Raw genomic sequence first — 15682 nt, 5'->3', positions numbered from 1 at the left:
GACCTTACTCCTCTCTGGGGGCAGGAGGACCATGCAAAGGATGCAGATGTTTGGAGAGTCAGGCCCTGAAGCGGCCTCAGCCTTCCCCCAGGGCCACCTTGTTCTAGGCACCAGGGCTGTGGGGCCAGAGGATTCCGGGTTTCTGAATCCCATTCCGTCACCTGCAAGTTGGAGACCTGAGGCGATCTAGCCTGTCTGACTCTTTGAGCCCCTTTCTGGAAAATGCCCTCATGTGTCAGATGTTGTGCTTGTGCTGGGCGTGCAGCAGGGGGCAGAGCTGGACCTGGTCCCATGGAGTTTATGGTCTAGGAACTAGACTACTTGTTACACCAGTAATACCGGCAGTGTTCGGGACTTTGGCTGTGGTCACAAAACCACTCTGAAGGCGTGTAAATCTGCCTGCACAAGCTCGGTCCCTGCTGGGTAGACAGACATGCACCTTGCAAATGGCCTCCTGTCTCCACCCCCTGGGAAGACCCAGGATCTTGTGGGCTCCCTGGATCCCCTGACAGCATGTGCACACCTGTACACACCTGTGCACAGCTATCCCCGTGGAAAGGTGGGCATCCTTGCTCTCCCTGTGTTGCTGATGTCCATTCTGAACCTGGAACCCCAGCAATCTCTTCTCCCACTTCCTCATCTGCTCCCCATTCGCCCAGCATCTGGTTCCAGGAAGACACTGGTCTGTAAGTCTGACACTAACTAGGTCCTGCTTCTCCAGCTCCTGCTTCTGGCTCCTTCCTCCACCAACAAGATCAGTAACACTCACTCTTTACTGAGCACTGGGGCTCTAGCACAGTGGGATCGTCAGCGAACTCTTTTCTCCCCAGATTCCTTCTTGCTCACCCGTGTCAAGGAGAGCACCTACAGGGATCACATGGCCCTGGGTTCGGACCCTGCTCTGCTCCTTACTAGCTGTGCCAGAACTTGGGCAAGTTCACCTTCTGGAACCTGTTTCCTGAAGTGTAAAATGGGAACCTTCTCTGTAGGGCTGCCATAAAGATTAAATGAGACCTTGCACATGCAGCTTTTTAGCACAGTGCCTAGCACATAGTAGGTGTCTAATACATGCTAGCTCCTGTTATCACTCTGTGCCTAATATTTGGAGTGGATGACTGGAACAGTTCCGCTCACTTATTCACTCAGCAACTTTTTATCAATCTTCTGCCTTGTTCCAGGCGCTATCCCAGGTACAGGGGATACAGCAGGGAGCGAAACAGGGAAGATGCCTGCCCTCAGGGAGCTCCAATTCTTCTTGTTTCCACAGTTACAAACTCAAACCTCTGCCATCAGCCCTCCCCAGCCCTCAGTCTGCACCTTCCCCCACGACTCCCTGAATTTCCATCTTCTGACCCCCCCCCCCCACTAAGCTCCATGTCCTATAGGTGCTGGAACCTAGTACATCCAAACAGGGACTCAAACCTGCTCCTCCCACCACATTCCTGGAGAGGGTCCCCGTGCACTCCAGCCCCACCTCAGATATGCAGCTGTCCCCTAATCATCACCATTATCAGGGCATCACCTCTTACAGAGCACTTACTACGTCAGCACAATTCTGAAGGCTTTCTTTTTTTTACATTAATTTTTAAAAATTTACATCCAAGTTAGTTACCATATAGTGTAATAATGATTTCAGGAATAGAGTTTAGTGATGCATCACCTACATATAACCCCCAGTGCTCATCCCAACAAGTGTCCTCCCTAATGCCCCTTGCCCATTTAGCCCATCCCCCTACCCACAACCCCTCCAGCAGCCCTCAGTTCGTTCTCGGTATTTAAGAGTCTCTCATGGTTTGTCCCCCTCCCTGTTTTTATCTTATTTTTGCTTCCCTTCCCTTATGTTCATCTGTTTTGTATTTTAAATTCCACATATGAGTGACCTCATATGATATTTGTCTTTCTCTATAAAATCATTAATCTCCTGACATGCCTAAGAAATAGTTCCCATTATTTGCAGATGAGAAAACTGAGGCCAGGATGGTTAAATAAATAGACCAAGACCCCATTAGTATAGGGCCAGGAAAAAAGCCCAGGCAATCTGGCCTCAGAAATTGTCTCCAAAGGCTGTGATTTTCTTACCCCTGTGTAATCCTGCCTTGGTCCCGCGGGCTCACCTGGACCCTTCACCCCCCGCCCCCTTCTCTGCCACGGGCCAGGCCACTCTGGAGTGGTGAGCCCGCTCCCAGATCCCTGCTCCAAGGGCTGCTGTGATCTTCTCCCTCACAGAGCTAGACGATGTCATGTCCCCAGTGCCAGCAACCCCTGGGGTTTCCCATTGGTAAGAGATTCAAGGCCAAGCACTCAGCCTGGCCCCAAATAACCTTCCCTTTATCCTCCCCCTCAGTTCCTGCTCACGGGTTCCAGCCACACCACCCACCTCAACACCCTCCTGCCTCCTGTGTCTCCCCCTTTACCTTTATTAAACTTCAGTCTGGGGGCATGTGGGTGTGGCTCAGTTGGTTGAGCGTCCGACTCCTAGTTTCAGCTCAGGTCACGATCTCACGGTTCATGAGTTTGAGCCCCGTGTCAGGCTTCTCACTGAGTGTGTGTGAACCTTGCTTGGGAGTTTCTCTCTCTCTCTCCCTCTCTCTCTGCCTCTGCCTCTGCCTCTGCCTCTGCCTCTGCCTCTCCCTCTGCCTCTCCCTCTCCCTCTCCCTCTCCCTCTCCCTCTCCCTCACCCTCTCCCTCTCCCTCACCCTCTAGCTCTCCGTCTCCCTCCCTCTGCCCCCTTCCCTGCTTGTTCTCTTTCTCCCTACAATAAAAAAATAACTTAAAATAAAAAGAATACATTCTTAAAAACAAACAAACCAAACAGAACTTCAATGCAGCCTCAAATGCCACCTCTGCTGCAAAGCCATGCCTGATACCCCCCACCCCGGCCAGACCCCACCGCCCTCTCCCCTCTGCCCCCACAGCTCTGGACCTTCACTGGCCCAGACCTCCGACTTCTGTCCACCTGGGATTATCCTCTGTTGTGTCTGTGTCCACCCGGGCCGTGTCCTCCACTGCCCGGTGGGCTTCACACGCTGGCGCCGTGTCTCATTCATCTCTGGGTCCCGGTGACCGACAGGCTGGGTGCCGAGCGAGCCCCAACGCTGAATGAACAGAGCCGGCCTATGGCGTCACTTGGGTGATTTGGGGCAGGAAAGGGCCAGACGTCTTTCTGTTCTCCCATCGAGTCCTGCTGCAGAAACCAGAAGTGGGAATGATTCCCACCTTGTCAGGTCCCAGAATGGCTGAGCTGGAAGGGCCAGTAGAGGTCATCTGCGTTAATCCTTTATCTTTGCAACGTTGGACTGAGGCCCAGAAAGGGGGCAAGCCCTGGAAGCTGGCAGCATTCAGAGCCCGGCCTCTGAGCCAGAGTCCTGGCTGTGTTGCTGAGCTGCTGTATTTTCTCTTTGCTCTTTCTCTACATCAGCCACCTGCCGTGGTAACAGCAGTTACCCGTCTCCTTAGAGTGGCAGCGTCCTCCCAGCTTTCCAGATAACTGCGTGCACACCTCACCCCTTTGTTGTCACCACTGGGCGTTCTCATTATCTTATTGAGTGTCCTTTTTCGGGTAACTGACATTTAAATTAAGTTCTTGGGGAGAATGGGGTGTGTTTCTGGGTTACTTATTTTCTTCCCTTGAAGTTTGCTGTGTGATCCGTGTCCATCACCACACAGTTTGAGTCGTGGGAGCTTTAGCATGTATTTTACTATCTAGTGGAACTGGTCCTCCTCTCGTTAACTGTCATTATCAGAATTTCTTTGTTTTCTTACCTACTTTTGTTTTGGCTTCCAGAATGTCTTCACCTGGGTTTTCTAGAGGAATTAAGGGCAGTGACTACTTTATCCCAGGCTGCCCCAATCTGGAGTATTGACATAGGTCAGTTGAATTGAGCACTCTTTAATAATTTTTTAAGTGTTTGTTTATTTTTGTGGGAGGGGGCAGAGAGAGAGGGAGAGGGAGGATGCAAAGTGGGCTCCACGCCGAAGCAGAGAGCCAGACGCGGGGCTTGAACTACAACCATGAGATCATGACCTGAGCTGAAGTCAGATGCTTAACTGACTGGGCCACCCAGATGCCCCTGAATTGAGCACTCTTTTTTTTTTTTAAGTTTAATGATTTAATTTGAGAGGGAGAGAGAGAGGAGAGACAGAGAGAGAGAGAGAGTAGGGGAAGGGCAGAGAGAGAGGGAGAGACAGTATCCCAAGCAGGCTCCAAGCTGTCAGCACAGAGCCCAATGAGAGGCTCAAATTTACAAACCGTGAGCTGAAGTCGGACACTTAACTGACTGAGCCACCCCGGTGCCCCTGTATTGAGCACTCTTAGCTCATGTCTCTGAAAACGGAAGAGGCCCCTCGACTGGGTGAAACAGGCAATCAAGGAAGTAGTGGCACCAGCTCCCTGACTACCCCCACCCCCCCACCATTGTCCCCTGTTCTGCTCTCCTGGGACTGTGGCTTTTCCTGAGACTAGGACCCCTTGGGCAGCCTCTTGTGTAGTGGGGAAGTCTAGGGAGGGGGCCTGGCTCACGGGAGCTCTGCACATGCACCGCTGTCTCTGGCCACATCCCCACCTCCCCGGCCCGGGCCTGACTTCCTGATGAGTCTGTCTGCACCCCTCGATCCTTTTGGTTTGGTGCAAGGCTCTGCCTCTCACTGCCCGCTCTCCCAAAGGGCTGTTACCTTTCCTCTTAAGAGGCTGTTACTGCTGAAAACACTCAGTTGAGGTACAGAGTGGACACCTAATTATATCACCGACCCAACTGATTTGTGAGACAAAATTTAGAAACACCGTTGAGTGACATTAGCAAGTCAAGGCGGGGTGGGGGGGGGGCCCTTGGCTTTCTTATCATAGAGCCCACGTTCACAAACCAGCTTGTTCAGCCACCTTTCTTTAGATCGCCATCCAAGGGAAACTTAAGAAATCCCTGCAACTTATCAAGTTCCAGAATCCCCTTGGTATTTTGCTTGGAACTAAATGAAATGTAATTTAGGAAGAAGTACTGTCTTTAAAATGGTCTTCTAATCACATAGGAATATACTGAGAATCTCCATTATTTTGTCATTTTCTGCATATGAATCACAAATAAGTCTCATCAATATTGTTTTAAAACCCTTTACACACAGTCTTGCCATCGTAAATGATATCGTCTTCATTATCATTCTGTTAAACTTTATTATTTTGTAATAACAGAAATGTTATTGGCTTTTCTTTTTTATGTATTTTTTTAAAGTTTATTTATTTTGAGAGAGACAGAGAGACGGTGCAAGAGGGGGAGGGGCAGAAAGAGATCTGAAGCGGGCTCTGTGCAGACAGCAGAGAGTCCGATGGGGGCTTGAACTCACAAACCATGAGATCATTACTGGAGCCAAAGTCAGATGCTTCACTGACTGAGCCACCCAGGTTCCCCTTTTTATCTTTTTATCTGGCAACTCTATTGAACTTTCTGATTCTAGGGATCTTCTCGTTGATCCCCTTATGTTTTTTCAGGATCCCCATACAGCATATCACTTGCAATAACATAAATTATGACTCCTCCTTTCTAATGCAGTAGACTAATGACTATTCATCAGTGTTGCCCTCAGGAACTTTTAAAAAATACATAACCACAACTTTGGGCTCGGCAACAGGGCCCAGGGCCCGGGAGCAGTGGGGTGAGAGGTAGATTCCAGACCAAGGAGATGGCACCTGCAGGCCTGGAAAGAGCATGAGCTTGGCTTGCCTGGAAGCAGGCCAGTATGGGGAACAGGAGCATGATCAGCCTGGTAACACTTTAAAATTTTTGGTCTGTGAGCAAGGAAGTCAGTAAGGATTTTAAGCAGCAGGTGCAATGGCAGATTTGCTCGGTGAAAAGATCACTCTTGCTGCCATGTGAGAACAGACTGCAGGGCGGCCAGAGGGAAAGGGGGTGCACAGCATTATGTAACAACAGCTAAGTCACACGTCTCCTCACTATGTGCCAGGCGCTGTTTGCGGTGGCTCATATATATTAACTATCAAGTTCCCAGGCATGCAGGTAGTTGGTGGTTCAGCCCGGTCTGGAACCAGCAGACTCGGCTCCAGGGTCCACTCTGAAGCACCACAGCTTGTCCCATCCACAGACAAAGTAGTTTGGATGATGGTGATGGCATTGGCGGTGGTGAGAAGGGGACCAGCTAAAGAGATACTTAGTACTTAATATCAGCGGGACCTGGTGATGGATTGGATATCAGGATGGGGGAAATATCAAGTACCCATTCTACCACACGTTCGTGGCCATTTGGAGTTTCTCTGGGACATGGATGTTCACTTTTCCACTGGGTTGTTCACATGCACACTTCACCCCTACTTTTTTTCATGGGGAGGGAGGGAAATCAGACTCACTTGCCAGGGTGCATTCTGCACCGTCCATGTGTCTTCTGGGCGTGTGACTGGATAAGGGATAGGTGTCTGCTCATCATACCTTTGGCTTGGGGGGTATGAGATCAAGGTGAGCCTGATCTGAGTGTTCTCTACTCTACTCTCCAAGGGCAATTGGAAATGTGTGTCCTTTTCATATAAATTGACTGTTGGGGCCCTAGATAATGGAACTCTAGTGATATTGAAGGCCCCGGACATTAATCTCACAAATTGATATATTGAGGCCAAGAAAACTGGGACGGGACTTGTCTGGTGTCATAGGAGGCCAGGGACTGAGCCCTGGAACTCAGGTTTCCCAACATCCAAGACATTAGCGGCATCTTCAGTGCTACTGAGGGAGCAGCAAGGGTCTGTCCTGGTGGGGGGCCAGAGGAGGATCCCGCAGTGTGCCACAGCCAAGAGGTGGGGGTGGGGCAAAGCTGAGGACAGGTTGGTGGAGCCAGAGAAATGGGTACCAATAGCTCATGAAAACCAGACGGGCTGAGGTGTGGGTATGGGGAGCGGGGACACATTATAGAGACCTGGGGGATTTTGGAGCAGGTGGTCAGGAGGCTGGGGCAGAGCAGAGGGTGACTGGGTGTGTGATTGGGCACCTCCCAGGGTCCTGCCCACTGGGGAATGGAGACCTCTGAAGTTCATTTGGAGGGCAGGCCCAGCTTGCCTGTCTCCAGAGAGACACCCGAAGCCCTACAAATGTGAGAGCCAGGACAGGGCCGACTAACCTATGATGACCAGGTCAGAATCCAGGGTATACAATTGACCCTTGAACAGCATGAGTTTGACCTGTGTGGGTCTAGTCATACACAGATTTTTTTCGGATATAGTATAGTACTGTAAATGTCATGTGTAATAATGCAAACGTGTATGATTTTCTTGACATCTTTTTTCTCTAGTTTATTGTAAGAATACAGTATATAATACATATAACATACAAAACATGCATTGACTCCTTATCAGTAAGGCTCAACAGTAAGCTATTAGCAGTTAAGTTTTGGGGGGAATCAAAAGTTATATGTGAACCTTTGCCTGTGTGGGAATGTCAATGCCCCTAACCCCCCATTGTTCAAGAGTCAACTGTAAGGGTGCCTTGGTGGCTCAGTCGGTTAAGCATTCAACTTCGGCTTAGGTCGTGATCTCATAGTTTGTGGGTTCAACCCTGTGTCGGGCTCTGTGTTGACAGGAGTCTGCTTGGGATTCTCTCTCTTTGCCCTTCCCTCCCTCACTCTCTCTCTTTCTCTCAAATACAATTTTAAAAAGTCAAATGTAAAACAAAACAAAAACACCAAAAATGATGACCTACAATGACCAGGTCAGAATCCAGGGCCTCGTGCTGCTGAGTGGAACCCCTGTCTCCAGGGCCCCCGCTCCCTGCCAGCCTCAAGGTGGCAGGATCAGGAAGGCGCAGGCTCTCTGGCAGCAGGGAGGGTGGTGCCTGCAGAGGAGACGTGCAGGAAGGTGGGCTGTGGTGGGGACTAGGAATCAGGGAGAGATGAAGAGAGAGGTCCGAAGCAGCCTGGAGTTGGAGAAAGGCAACAATGGATCCTGCCCCGCCCAATGCCACCAGCTCTCCAGACTTCCCCTCATCGCCTGGAAGGGGCTACACGTGACCTCCTCCCTGTGCCAGAGCTGGGCAGTGCCGGGGGGTAGGCGGCCCGGGCAAAGCGGCCACCTCTGGGACTTCCTGTTCTCATCCTCAGCAAAGCCTGGCACGGGCCCTGAGGCATAGTTCTTTGGCCTGGACTGAGTAAATCCTCGCTGTTCTGAGGGCCCGGTGGCCCCTTGGGGTTGCTGTGAGCATCAGTGAGAGAATACAGTAACACTTAGCACAGTGCCAGTCCCAGGTGAGGGCTCAGCAAGCGGGAGCTCTAATTACTAATTGTTGGCACCTCTTCATGGTGCTTTGGACTTTCGACCCAGCGGTCACAGGTTCACATTCCTTCTCTCAGTTCAGCCTCACACACCCTGTGCAGTATAAGACATGCACTTAACAGATGAAGAAACTGAGGCAAGTCTGGGCCCATGGTCCCTAGCTACCCAGTGAGTTAGCAGTACAGAGAGGACAAGAGTTTAGCTCTCCTAAGTCTAGCCTATGTTCACTTTCTTCTATACAATATAAGACTTTAATCCTTATTTCAGAGTAGAGCAAACCATAACCCTTTGTCTGCTACCAGTCCTCCTGTAAAGTCAAAATGTCAGAGAAATTTAGTACCGGAAGGTAGCCTTCAAAATGGTTCTACCCACTGATTTTCATGAGGCACAGAGAGGCTACATACTCAGGGTCACACAGCACAGAGCCAGCACTGGAACTTAAGGTGTTCTTTCCTCTATACTCGCTACTATTATAGGTCTTGGAACTTTTATCCCCATTTCAGAGATGGGAAAACTGAGCCATAGAGGTAAAACTATTGACTCCAGTCCCATAGCACTGCCTTTCAGGACACTGCTTCTTCAGTAACCTGGTGGCTCTAGTCTGATATTTGTGAACCATCTGCAGCAAAAGGGAAGGCCGTGGAGTGAAATGTTGCCGTATTGGAAGTAACACGCTTTGCAAATTGTTTAAATTGCATTTCAGGGTCTGATTCCTCTTGCTAGAGAGATTGGTTTATGCATTCAGAGTAGGATTGTTTAAAATGCATTTCACATTTTAAATAACCATGGTTTTCTTAGGTGAGAAAGAATAACAGGTCAAAAATGCACACTCATAGGCTTTTCTGAAAGGTTACAATATAAAATGTTCTTTGCTGGAGGATATGAAGGCACTGGCTCTCTGTTTGACAAAGGAGAGGGCTCTGCTAGATAAATCCTGCATTATGAACAAATGAGAACTGTGTCCCTCTCTTCCTGATCAGCTTAATTCCTTGTTGCTTATCTGCAAATCCAATAATGCCAGTAAAACAAACCCCTCGGGCAGGCTGAGCTCAGGGGCCTGGATGCTCCTCAGAAGCCTTTTTGTGTTTATAACTTAAGTTCCTGCTCCCTGGAGAGCAGGGCTCAGAAGCCCTGTCAGAAAGTGGGCAGGAGAACTGGGAGTGACAGTTTTCCCAAGATGGGTCTCCCCGCCCCCAGCCCCAGTCCGGGGCCCTCTGAGCAGGAAACTCTATAGGTTCTCAGAGAGGAGCCAGGGAACTGGGGACCGAGCAGGTATTAAGATCCAGCATCCTTCCTGCACATCCCCTGTGCCCCTGTAAGATAAATAACCTGGCCCCAAATTGCAGGCGTTTCTTGTGCCTGCATGCTTAGAGTGTGGTCACCTGGGTGTCATCTTCCTGCTATATCATACTCCACTAGGTGACTAAGGATATTTCAACTGCACAGCTTTTAAAATATTATTTATTTGTTTATGACATCCACGGTGACAGTATTTATTTACTGTTCATTTCCTCCAACGGGGGCAGGGGTATTTTCTGTGCTCTTTAGGGGTTACTAGGCGCTCATGGGAGCTGAAAACCAGACCTTCTAGGAAACCCAGCACCTGGAAAGAGGAGCCACGTGTCAAAAGGTTGTGGTCCTAGGGTGGCCTAGCTGATGGCACTAGACTGTGTCTCTCTCACCCCGGGCAACTTTTTATGAGACCATTCATGTGTGTGGCAGCACGTGGAGCTTCTTTATAGGACATTATTTCCTGCAATAGTGGATCCCATCCCATAAACCTGTTCCTCTGTCGTTAAAAACTCCCCATAAAGGGTGCTTAATGATCCCTCCTGTGAACACAGAATTCTTTACTTAACCGAGTCCCAACTGATAGACATTTTGTACCCCCAACTCCTGCCAATTTCTCCTATTAGAAATAAAGCTGTCATGACTATCTGTACATAAATGTAGCAGGATTCTTGCACAGAGTCGTGACACCAAGGCTTTTCTTTCCAGGAAGCAACTTTATTCGTGCCAACACCACTCAGTTGGGTTCGTCCCCGAAGAACTGAGCCCTGAATGCCACGTGGCATAGTTTTTTTTATACATTTTCTATTTTTTTGTCTCCCATATATGGTAACACACAAATATGCAGTCTGATTAAGTGGTCTCATGTTACAAGGTTGTGAGGAATGTTGTCACATACATGAATAGTCAGGTTGCCTTGAGGTTGTTTTTTTTTTCTTTCCTTAGGGAGGGGATCCTACCACATAAACTTTTGATTCCATTGCATATTTCCCCTGGCTAGATTTCTAGAACAGGAATTAATGAGTCAAAGGGCTAAGGCTCTCATCATTTGGTTTTCTGTAGAGGATTGCAGTTAAGCCTGTGGCTCTAGAACTCTCTGGTGCCTGAGCTTGAATTTGAACTCTCCCACTTACTGTCTGTGTGACTTTGAGCAGGTTATGTAACCTCCTGTTTCTTCACCTGTAAAATGGGGATAATAATAGTACCTACCTCATAGTGTTGTTAGGATTCAATGAGAGGAACCATGTGTGTGAATAGGCATGACTCATGAGACGTCGTCATAAAGCAAACTTTATTTTTGTCTCCCACGGTCTCTTTAATTTTATTCTATGGGGCTGCTCCCCCCCCCTCCCCCCCCCCCCCCCCCCCGCAAACCTAGATGAAATTGACGGTAAGTCCCATGACTTCTCTGGCCACTTTCAGGGAACCAAAAGTTGTCCTGTGAGTAATTAATATGTCCTGTCTTTTGCAATAAGCAAATCTTAAATTGCGGAGTTACCCGTCATGATCTGCTGAAAGCCAGCTGCCTGCAGGAGAGGGTCCAGTTTGCAGTTCTGACTCTTTCTAAGGTCTAAGGTGAAGGGAAGGAGGGGAAGAAGAGAGGAGAGGGGCAGGAAAATTCTTCCTCCTCTCTCTCACGTGAGTGCCTTTTGAGGTTCTTGGAGACCATTCCATCGTTTGGGGTGTCTCCGTAAGCACAGCTCCCTCGATGTGAGTGATGCTTGCTCTCTATCTTCCATAGGACACTCTGGTTCCTTTCTCAGGCCCTGGGAAGCCTGGGCCTGTCCCCTCTGCCCACTGTCACCTCCTCCCACAAGGGGGTCCTCTTGACTGGGATCTAAGACAACCACATCTGGTCCTCTTGCTGGGACCCGCGTGGGCCCCCCGAAATACTCACGTATCCTTTGCCCACAAACCTGACCCTGAGGCGTCAGAGTCCTCTTGGCCATCAGGGCAGCCACCCCCCACCCGCTCTCTGGATTTGCAGGCATGAATCAGTTGCCTGTGCCCCATGGCCTCAGGACCATTATGGCCACATATGAAGCCATCCTGGGGGGGGTCTCCAAGCCCCACTCCCTGGACTTGAGGCAAAGGCCATGTACCCTGCTGTGCTCCCACTGAGAGTCCGCTGGACCCCGAGGCTCCTTCCAAAATTCCTCCTAGACCTCCAGCAACATTTTTTGCAGACTTGCATATTTTTTTATGTATTAGAGGCGGGTGGTGGGCACCTGGTCACAGACCCAGGTTTTCACTGCCTTTCTTCCAAGTCCCATTGGGGGCTATCCCACCTCACTTTGGTATGTGGTATCTGTTAACGCGGAGCCTCGACTGGAGAGTTGCATTTCATCATTACCTGCTGCCCTTATTTGCTTTTTATGGAACAGGTGGAGAAGTGCCAGGCACATAGCATGTACTCAACAAGTGATGGTCTCGTGTGACCCCAGCTCACAGGCTCCCCACTTACGTTCATTTCATCACTATTCCTTTTGACTTTATCCCTATTACCTTGTTTTATGCTTTACAATTTTATTTTTCCTGTGGACTGTGCTGGTTGTGGTGATGTTGGTAGTGATTTTAATTTGCTATTATCTTCTGCAGTTATTTGGAAAAATATACGTATTGTTTTTATTTTTTCAAAGTTTATTTATTTTGAGAGAGAGAGAGAGAGAGAGAGAGAGAGAGAGTACAGGTGGGTGGAGTAGGGGCAGAGAGAGAGGGAAAGAGAGAAAGAATCCCAAGCAAGCTCCACACTGTCAGCATGAGCTCAATGTGGGGCTTGAACTCACAGACCGTGAGATCATGACTGGAGCCGAAATCAAGAGTCAGACGCTTAACTGACTGAGCCACCCAGGTGCCCCTACACATTTTGTTTTTAATTCTTCTAGTGCTTAGCCTGCATTTTTTCAAATATGTCAGTAAGCCTCTCTGCCTCACTTTAATCGTGGAGAAATGGGGCAGTGGGCACTGTCCGGCTGTCCACATATGCTACCGTTTTGCCATGATGTCTGCCCAATGGCTTTGAAAAGACGCTGGGCTCTGGTCTAGCGTCCGCTCATTTCTGTCCTGGACTTTCCAAATAGCCCACTAGCAGTTGCCAATACCTCTGGCCTTGTCTCCCTCTGTCCGCCATTTTGCTCCCAATTATGTCTTTCTAAAAGTACACCTGGGAAGGTTACTCTTGGCTTCAAACCCTCAGTGATGCCTCATTAGCTCTAGAATAAAATCCACACTCCTCAGCCTGGTGTCCAGGGTGCCAGGGGATCTGGCCCTACCTTAACTTTCTAGGCCCTTCTCCTGCCACGTGGAACAGCTACCCTCCATGCCACCACATGGGTTTGCATTTTGGTTTTCAAGTGCATCGGTCACATATTCTCCTATCCTGATGCCTTCGCTCACGTCATCTTCTCTGTCTGGAACGCCCTTTGGTCAGAGACCAGCACAGCACTGGGCCAGTTGTAAAATCTCAGTAACTGGTAAGCTTCCCCCTTCCTTTCTTATTAGTCTCTCAGAATCCTTCAAGGCCCGATTCCAATGTCATCTTTTTCACTCTCAGGACAGATTTGTCCTAACCTGACTTCCCCTCCCTCTGGTACCACTGGCTGCCCCTCCTCTGTGCCCCCAGTACTTTGTAAACCTGTACTGTAACCCCAGCACCTTGGTGCTTTCAGTCCCTCCTGCCAGATGGAATGCTCCCCAAGAGCAGCACTGGGCTGGCCTGACACCTGCCCAAGCCCTGCGTGGACCTGCGAGCCTGGTCGGGTCCAGTCGATATATGATTGATTCGAATTGCCTTTCTCACCCTGCAAGGATGCAACACCAAGCTACTACACAGGGCACCTTGGGACTTAGTGCCCAATCTGAATAGGTATTCACTTATTATTCATATCCGTTTGTTTCTAAAATTGATTAGAGGTGAGCCACACTCAATAAAACTGTTAAATTAGAAACAGAAAATTTAAGACTTCACATGGAAGTAGCAAAGTGCCAGAAGAAGGTGCTAACTTTCTTCCCTGGCTGAATGACTGTCGCTGAGAGCAGCTTGCACTGGGGTCCTTTGGCTGGGGTGGCAGATATAAGGGTCTCCTTGGGGCTAAACTCTTTCACTCCCCTCACAAACCATGGCCCTGTCTGAGAATGCCTGAAAGGCAACAAGGAGAATTTAAATTCACAGAAAATATCTCACCCTTGCAGGATTTGGACAGTGGTGAGGAGGCCGTTGGGGGTTGCTACATGGCAGCATTTCGATAGAGATCACCTTGTTCCACGGGCTAAATTTGAAAAGCTTAGGCCCTTTCTCAAGGGTCATTGTATAGCACAGTTGTATTTTAACCATGGCCTAGTACAGTATTCCTCATGTGGCTTTCTGAAGTGGCTTTTCGATGGAAGCCAAGGGCATACACATAAAATGTCAACCAGGGGAGCTATTTGAGCAGGAAAACCCATTGGCAGTTCTGAGTTGAGTGTGAACTCTCACATACCCCTTTTAACTCACAGAAGCACACACTTAGATCCTCCCCATGCACACACATCAACACACCATCCAACAAACATTCTTGTGCAGACCCATTCAGATGCAGGGACACCTTACCACACACACATTCTCTCTCTCTCTCCCGCACACTCATACGTACATGGCACAGTCCCACTGGCTCCCACACATCCCATGGGCACACACAGCCTCTATAGGACATGGGGAGCTGTCTTATTTCTGCACCTCACTCTGCCTCCAGATTTTACTCCCTTAGGACAGAATCTACAGTATCTATTTAATAGATTCAATTACTTCAGGCTCCTGAGACCTTCCAACTTGATTTTGATTGCTTTAAGGTGTCAGATAATTTGGGAATGGGGGAAAGTAGCCTCAAATTCTTGAAGGGAAAATCTTCTAGGCTCTAGTCATCACCAAAGTGGCAGCTGCTGATGGAAGTTTGGGGAACATGGTCTGGATGGTGGGACCAGCCTCCTGTTGCTGGGCAGGGCTCCGTCCTCCAGTCCTACAGGACAGAGGCCCTCAGGGTAGTGCTTTGTTTGGCCTCCAAGGCAAGGACCAGTCCCTTTCTGCTGACCTTGCTGGGAGCCTGATCAGCGGAACCGAGGCCTATGCCAAATGTCCCAGCAGGCAAGGAAACAGCCCTGCTTTCTGCCCCCTTGCACTCACTCTGAGGTGATTTCTTTTGTCTGCCCTCTGTCCCCTGTGACAGGGATAGCTCTTGGAGGTTGATAAATAATCAGAGGTCACAGCCTTCAGAGAGTGTCAATGCTGTACCAGACAGAGATGGATCTAACCTGTCGTGCGCTCCAGAAACCAGAAGAAAGAGGCTGGGTGTGCATCCATGTGCACTGCACGAACGGTGATAGGGAGGAAGGAGGCGAAAGGAAAGGGCTGTGGACCCAGACTGCTGTGTGTGAATCCTAGCTTCACCGTTGAGTAGCTCTATGGCTTTGGGCAAGATCTTTGCCTTCTGTGTGCCCCAGTTTCTTCTGCTATAAAATGGGTATGATGATAGCATCTCCCTCCTGGGGTGGTTGTGAGGATGAAATCAGTTACAGTGTAGAGAGATAGCACCTGGAGCTCAGCAAATGCTCCACACATTTGGTTATTGTTTTTATAGTTAATGGGCAAGGCCGCCAGGAGGAAAGCCTGGGAGAGTCCTGGGATGGGAAATCCTGGCCGTGGACCTAGGGCAGCAGGATGGGGCCCTCCTTCAGCGCAGCTGGTTCTTCTCACACTCTCCACCTCCGACACTCCCGCCCCCCCCGCCGTGTCGTGGAGTCACCACACAGACCCTCTTCTGGCATGGTTATCCGGGTGTGTGCGCTGCTGAATCCAGGGCGCACATGAGGACACCCACATGTAGTGGGAAGAAAGTGCCCCTCAGCAGACCACTGCCAGATCACCTGTCCTCGCTTCCCTGCTTCTGTCAGCCGGCTGTGGATTCACTAGCCTTCACCTCATCATGCCACGGCTTGCTTTAAAGTTGATGTGAGTCACAGCCAAGACTTCCTCAGCACTCAGAGACTTTAAGATGACCTTTGTTAAGAAGTTTTTGCTTTCTTTTAAGTGTAGCCCCTAGAAAGAGCTTTGGAAGACAGAGACCCTGGTTCTATTTCAGCTCCATCGCTTTGTAGCTTTCT

The 15682-nt window shown here is 49.5% G+C and overlaps 1 protein-coding gene across 2 annotated transcripts in view; it reads left to right on the top strand.

The window, feature by feature from the left end:
• Positions 1 to 15682, top strand: part of TUB (TUB bipartite transcription factor) — an 85536-nt gene that overhangs the window by 46741 nt on the left and 23113 nt on the right. The window lies entirely within an intron of this gene.

The sequence above is a fragment of the Acinonyx jubatus genome, chromosome D1, assembly GCF_027475565.1.
Source record: "Acinonyx jubatus isolate Ajub_Pintada_27869175 chromosome D1, VMU_Ajub_asm_v1.0, whole genome shotgun sequence".
Taxonomy (NCBI): Eukaryota; Metazoa; Chordata; class Mammalia; order Carnivora; family Felidae; genus Acinonyx; species Acinonyx jubatus.
Note: the sequence above shows the minus strand (reverse complement) of the source record. Positions and strands in the feature narration are given on the sequence as shown.